This window comes from Adiantum capillus-veneris, chromosome 19 (genome assembly GCF_014529385.1).
Source record: "Adiantum capillus-veneris isolate H3 chromosome 19, ASM1452938v2, whole genome shotgun sequence".
NCBI classification, from domain to species: domain Eukaryota; kingdom Viridiplantae; phylum Streptophyta; class Polypodiopsida; order Polypodiales; family Pteridaceae; genus Adiantum; species Adiantum capillus-veneris.
Window position 1 is genome coordinate 19072693 of NC_140949.1, and position 7839 is coordinate 19080531.

Sequence of the window (7839 nt, forward strand, 5' to 3'; positions counted from 1 at the left end):
GACATGCCAAATGTTCCCATCGAGCCAAAGGCCCGCTTCTTTAGAAATTCCATCTTAGCTTGCCCTAAAAATTGATGTCCACCTGAGTATGTCTGCCAGTCAAAGCCTGTGCCAGTACTGTCAGTGTAATTAGGCATATTTTCTGCATTAAATTTCCACTCGCTTCCAAGACATGGGCCGTTTGTGGAACTCCATTTCTCCAATTTCCTATTTAAATTTTTCTGTTGGCGTAACATTTTGATAACACCTTCAGCATACATAGCCCATGCAACTAAACCTTCAGTATCTTCAGCGGCCTTGCACTTCTGCCAAGTAAATCCATGTGCAAAATGCACGCCTACCTCGTTGTTTGGGGGAGCTCCTTGATATACTTTGTGGTATAGCAGGAGACATTCTTCATACATTTCAGGCCTCAGCCCCTTTAAATGCATCTTCTTCTTTTGGTGGCGCTTGTAAAGCCATACACTAAGCCACTCCTCATCTGAGAAATCATCATCACATAGGAGCTTCGGATCCTGGCCAACCAAGCATAGCCCATATTTGGTATGAAAATCTTCCTTGGTGAAGCAAAATTTTGTTGGAGTGGGTAAGGCCACTCATGGTACTGTCCACCTCCCTGTAAAAACATATAAGAATGCATGTTAGTATGTAATGAGCCATAATTAAACTTGTTTTATCAACAATAAGAAGTGGTTGAAATGATTTCTGCACCATTCTCAGTGGTACTGCAAAATTTTTAAGTGGTGGTGTACCACTAAATGGTTCTCAACCACTTAAAACTGGTTAGGTAACACTAAAAAGTTCTGCACCAGTTTCTTCACCAGTTTAAAGTGGTGCTCCAGCACATAAAAGTGGGCTGAACCACTGTTCAGTTGTGCTACACCGATGTGAATTGTTGTACACAACTTAAAACTGGTTTTACACTCCTAAAAAGTGGTGCTACACCAATAGAATGTGGTATCTCCTTGTAAAGATTCATCACTTAAAAGCACTTAACCACCACTTTTAGCAAAGATGTAGAACTAACGATTATTGCACTTTTGTAAAGCATTACTAAAAAGTGGTTCTACAGCACTGAAAGTGGTTGACCATCACGTACAACCACTTAAATGTGATTTGAACACAAAAAGTGGTGACCACCACTTTATTGGTGTTTACCACTTTATACCAAATAACGTTCAGGTTAAGAAGCACCACTTTTCAGTGGTCCTACACACTTTTAAGGTACTGAATAATGTTCTAGTTAAGGAGTACCACTTTATAGTGATGTTCACCAATTTATAGTGATATCCACCACTTTATAGTGGTCTTCACCACTATAAACACCACTGAAATGTGATTTGAACCACAAAAAGTGGTGAGCACCACTTTATTGGTATTTACCACTTTATACCAAATAACGTTCAGGTTAAGAAGCACCACTTTTCAGTGGTCCTACACACTTTTAAGGTACCGAATAACGTTCTAGCTAAGGAGCACCACTTTATGGTGATATTCACCACTTTATAGTGGTCTTCACCACTATAAACACCACTTAAATGTGATTTGAACCACAAAAAGTGGTTAGCACCACTCTATTGGTTTTTACCACTTTAAACCAAATAACGTTCAGGTTAAAAAGCACCACTTTTTAGTGGTTTTACACACTTTTAAGGTACCGAATAACGTTCTAGTTAAGAAGCACCACTTTCTAGTGGTAAACACTACTGAAAAGTGGTGCACCATCGTGATGCTTCGCTTAAAAGTGATGCTTCACCACAAAATAGTTACGGTTTTCCATTGGAAAGTGATGCACCCATTGTATAGCCCGTTTTTACTAGAACCTTACCTCTTTTTAGTGCTGCCCAGCACTTTAAAGTGGTCCAGTATCACTTTTAAGAGATGGTGCACCATATCAGCATAACTATGTAGTGATGCAACCATGGTTTCTGCCCAACTTGAAAGGGTGCTGCAGGTGCACCACTTCAACACAGCCTATCAGTGGTGTTGTACCCATAAAAAGTGGGGTTCACCCACTTGATATTTACTAGTGGTGTGCACACTACTTTTTCCTAATAAAGCAACACTTAAATTGAATCCATGGGGTAAATACCTGCATCTAACCTGCTGAACATTTTGCTTCTTAGGTGTACCCTTGGGGGACTCGGAAGTTCTTTTTGTAGCATGCATGTGCAAAAAGTTCAGAAATTTTACAAGACATAAAACCAATTTTCAAAATGCATGCATGATGCATCTAACCTGTTTTGATAGGCGACTCCTACGTAGAGCTCTTTCCCTTCCTAGGTGTACCCTTGTCAGAGTCTAAAGGTCCTTTTGTAGCCTGGTTCTTCATCCTGAAAAAATCACAAATGCCACATAGATACAAAATCAATAGTTAAATGCATTCATGCTTGAACCTGCATGATGCATTCGTATAAGCACGCACACACAGTTGATAAAATCTGAATTCATGCTTCAAGCTGCATGATACATTCTTATAAAGCATTCACAAGGGTGATCAATTAGATGTGCACAATACATATACATTCCAAAAATAAATTCTAAACTTACACATGCATCATTAATAGTTACAATCCATGATTATCTTGCCACCCAACAGAGAGCAGACCATATCGCCAGGGGTTGAACCTGGGTCCTTACGCACCCACCCATTCACTTTAACCACTAGGCCAAGCCCCCTTTGGTTATCTTGCCACACATTCAGAGACAAGCATACAACGCTTCTACATCTGCATGAAGCATGTTAAAACATGGATCAATGCTACCTGTAAATGCTACCTAGGAAAACCAGCCACATTCAAATTCAACCAACATTCGAGATAGAATGCTTCAAGCTACATGATGACACATACATGTTGTTGCTGTAGGGGATTTTTACTGAAGTTGATGACCAGCCCAGCAAAAAGTACTCCTCCTGAATTTGCTTGTTGTTGTTGTGATGTTGCTGCTTGTTGCTTCGGCTAGCAGAGAAACGCAAAGGAGGGAGGAAAGAGAAACCTGAATGGCGCTGGCGAGACAGAGAGAGGGGGGAGGAACAAGTGAGACAGAGTGGGAGGGACGAGACTCGAGAGAATATTTGCATTAAGTGCTTGAACGTACCTTGAGGTGATCATTAATGAGTAAGCGCTTTCACTTAGTACACGTCAAATTTTAACCCTTTTTTTCCATAAATTTTGAATTTAATCCCACTGTTTCAAACGCCTAAACCACCCATTTTCTCAACCCCAAAAAACATATACTATATAGTGGCAAAAGCGGTCCACCTATACATGCTTTCACCCGCATCTGGTAGATCATCGTCTACCCCTTTAGGTGGTTCTCCTGAAATAATCCTTGACAAGTGATCTGCTCATTGATGTGTAGTGTCCTTTCTTACAACCACAGTGAAATCAAATTTGAGAAGAATGATGAACCATCTCACTATTCTCCCTATGCTACATGGCTTGTTGAAAAAATACAACAAAGCTTGGTGGTCCAAAAAGAACACAAACTTTTTGCTAATAGATAATGTCTATACTTTTTAACGGTATAGATCATTCCTAATCCTTCTCTTTCGGTGGTGGTGTAATTATTTTTCGCCATGTTCAATTGTCGGCTAGCATAAAGAATAGGAAAGTCAATTTTTCTGTCTCCTAGTTGAGCTAGTATACACCCTATAGCAAAATTGGAAGCATCTGCATGTATATGGAATATCTTATGCCAATCTGGTGCTTTCAATATTGCTAATGAGGTGAGAGTTTGCTTAAGCTTCATGAATTATTCTTCACATGTCTCGGTCTACTCAAAGTGTGTAATCAAGCTATACATGGGCTTTGCAATTATCGCGTACATATAGATGAACCGTCGGTAATATCCACAATGCCCCATGAAGGCTTGTACCCCCTTGATTGTTGTTGGTCTGGGCAAATCAGCAATGACATGAATCTTCTTAATATCAGTAGCTATACCATTTTTAGACACTATATGTCCAAGAATTCTTCCTTGTCTACCCATGAAAGTGCACTTTTCAGGATTTAAGCAAATCCTATAAAGTCTACATTTTTCGAATACCTTTTTGAGGTGTTCAAAATGATCAGCCCGGATTGATGAATGTACACATAGATCATCCATATATACTTCTAAGAATTTCCTAAGATATTATTTGAAGGCATGGCTCATCAACCTTTGAAATGTGACTAGAGAATTAGTTAACCCAAACGGCATAACCCGATAGGCAAATATACCCCATTCTGTTGCAAAAGCAGTTTTATGCTGATCTTTTGGATCAATCAAAAGTCGGTTGTATCTCAAAAAGCCATCTAAGAAACTGTAAGCTTCTTTTCCTGCAACTCATTCTAAAACATGCTCAGTGATTGGAAGAGGAAAGTTGTCATTCACCTTCTTGAGATTAACACACACTCGTAATTTTCCATTCTTCTTGGGTACTACCACAATTGGAGACACCCAATCTGTGTGTTCAATTTCGTAAATGAATTCGGCTTCCTTTAGTTTTTCAATCTCTTCTTTTTTCTTCTTGGCAAATGTTTCATTATACATGTATGGCCTTTGTCTACTTGGTTTCGCATCATCTCTCATCGGTATGGTATGTTGTAAGACCAAGCGAAGATATTTTGGTATTCCTTTAACAAGCTCAACAATAGCTCTTCTTCTTCTTCTGTTAGGTCATTCGCAATGTAAGGAGGTCTAAGCTCTTCTCTCGGTTCAGCCAATCCTATCTTTTTAGCGCTTTTAGGCCCTTCGTAAGACTCGCCTTGTTTTCGTAGTTCCATAACGAAGGATCCCTAACTCCAAGCAAGATTTTCCGAGCAATCTCTAAACTGAGAAAAAGAGCAAGCTACAATAACAAAAAAGCAAGGAGCTCTCTTAATTTTTAGCACACAAACCAAGGGAGCGGATAGAGGTATTATTTTTCACGTGATTTCAATATTCTGTTGTAGTTTATATATATATAATCACTAATAAGTAGACACTAAGCTAGCAATGCCCAAAATCAAAATTTTGTGACATGTCAATAGAAAGATATATAGTGCTATTACAATATATGCAACTTCAGGACGATTGTCTATAAGTTGCAAGTCCTCTAATATACAAGTCTAATGAGCTGGTGATGGCTATAAAATAGAAATCTTTGCTATGGACTACAATAACATAAGGACTAAAATAAACAATTATAAAAATACTAGCAATTTTGCATAAGCATGAATCTTACAAACACTTTTAATTGTGTCCATTCTAGAAACCTCTTTCTCAATTTTAAACCAATTTGAATTGTGTAAAGCTAGAAACCTCTTTCTTAGAGTAGTGGTAGAACTCTCCCATAAAAAAGAATGAATTTTTATGTTTTAAATGTAGTTACAAATGTAGGGCCCATGGACAATAGCCATAAGTAAAAAAATTAGTATTAGAATACAAGGCTAGATCCACACTAACAAAAACAAAACGGTTTTGACGAATTCTCCTATAAAAATGATCTCCTCATTCTCTTAGTTTTTCTATTTTTTTCAACATCATAACATTCTACTTGATTGACACAACTAGGTTTGGTTTGGACGCAAGATTGTTGCCTCTGCTGATAGGGTGAGTAATTTTGTCACAAGAAGCCATCATTCCTTCCCCTATTATTCCCACATTGTGAAGTATGGCAACATCATGTGCTTCTATTGTCTTGTCTTTGCTTAGCTCGCTAGGTTTGACATTGGAGGTAGGAGGAATATCAACCTTTGTAGCCCTTGTACACACATGCCAGCCGTTTGCAAACTTAGCTAAGTACATTTTTGTGCGAGGGCTACAAAGGCCGATAGTCCTCCTACCTCCAATGTCACGCCTCTATTGGGTCCATGTTTGGGAAAGGTGTACCTCAGCTTAACCTTGAGATGATTGAAAATCAACGTTACTGGACTACTTCTCCTTGCCTTTTTTCCTGCTAATAGGCATACTCTCTCTCGCTAATCTCTCTGTCTTTATCTCTATCACATTCTCTCTCTTTGACAGAGATTTGGCACTTGCATCTCACCAAACAGAAGAAGTCAGCCTTCAATGATCACCAAATAGGAAAAAAAGAAACAATTTACTAGATTCAAATCTAAGATTAAGAACATATTTGACTTCAAAATCCCATCATCAATTTGCAAGCCATAAATCAGAAGGAAATGCAGGCTTCTGGTGAAACAATATGTGAAAGCGTAAATCAAATCCCTCATGGTTCGGAGGGGCTAATAGAAGAACCACCCATATCCATGCCAAGTAGCAGTTAGATAGCTAGGTATGACCAGTAATATGGTATCAAAGATATTGGCACAAATATTTTTGCCAATATCTATTCATGATGAAAAGCGGCAAACAAAATAGCTTAATATAGATTATGCTTAACTTTGCACCATTTGCAGATTGCATAAATCTAGAACTAAATTAGATACAGTAGTGAGGTATACCTTGACTTTGAATGTTAGCAAACATCTTTTAACAATTGTTTCCATGATTATGTTGACATAATCAATATAAAACAAGGGGCTTTGCTATGCAAAACTCTTCAAAATGGTAGCAAATGTACAGAGATATAGTTGTAGCACACAACGATTGTTTGCCTCAACAATCACCCACATTGTCCCATAGCAACCCTTCTTTGCAACTTGAGCTTGCTGGCCCTCGGTTGGAAGGACAATCTTGGTACTTGTTAACAAAGACGCCTTGCCATTGCCATGTTCTTCATTCGCAATCAAAGACTTTTTACTGACTATCCTGTAGATCTCTGAAAGCACCATCAAGAATGCGCTTTCCACAATAGTAGCTTCCAACGCTGATGTCTCAAGAAAAAACAAACCTTCTTTCTCAGCAAACTCCCTTGCATCCTCTGACGTAACTGCCCTAAGGGTGCTTAGATCAGTCTTGTTACAAACGAGCATAATCACAATGTTATTGTCAGCATGACTCCTAAGCCTTCTAGCCATCGAACAATATGATCAAATGTTGCCTTTTAGTGATGTCATATACCTACATAGCTCCAACTGCACCTCTGTTGTATGCACTTGTTACTACTCTATATCTATTGCACAAGAACAATTAAGCATCCATGGGTGTCCAAAACATAAAATTCCATACAACAAACACAAATGGGTTCATGAACTAGCTACATAGGCTTCAAGTTTCAACACATTCATGTCCAAAAACCATGAACTCCATGGTAGATCAACAATGACGCTAACCATCACTCTCTACATGCTTGATGACTCTTATGAGTGCTATCATAAGGGGTTGAATAAAACCAATTTATGATAAAAATTCCACCAAAAAGAAACCGACTTGCTGTGTCGCTCGCGATTATCTACTGTGGAGGGTCCCTAGCCTAGAGGCGCCTCAGGAGATGGCTTCTTTCATGGAGCTGCAAAACCAACCTATGGGCACCAGTTCCGCAACTGTAGTAGCAGAGAACAGGGAAGAGCAGCAAAGGGCCACGTGCTCTCTCTCTCTCTCTCTCTCTCTCTCTCTCTCTCTCTCTCTCTCTCTCTCTCTCTCTCTCTCTCTCTCTCTCTCTCTCTCTCTCTCTCTCTCTCTCTCGTACCGTGCGCCAGCGCGCGCACTTTACGGAAGTTCAAGGAAGTGCTCGAAAACAACTTTTTTCCAAAAACTTAGCAGACCTATGTATGTGAAACAACAAAAGTAAACTTTAAAGTGATAAAATTTGAAGCTGTTTACACCGAATTACACTAATGTTTGTTGGTTTTCTCACCTTCAAATATAAAATTTAAAGGTATATTTCAAAATTTATAGGTGGGATTACATTAAACCTAGGTTTTTTTAGCATTGGTTCAAGGTAGGTTCTTTCTCTCTCTCTCTCTCTCT

At 38.9% G+C, this 7839-nt stretch overlaps 1 pseudogene; it reads right to left on the minus strand.

Annotated features, from left to right (window-relative positions):
* Positions 1–6365: 6365 nt before the first annotated feature.
* Positions 6366–6996, minus strand: LOC147433658 (ras-related protein RABA4c-like; annotated as a pseudogene).
* Positions 6997–7839: the final 843 nt, after the last annotated feature.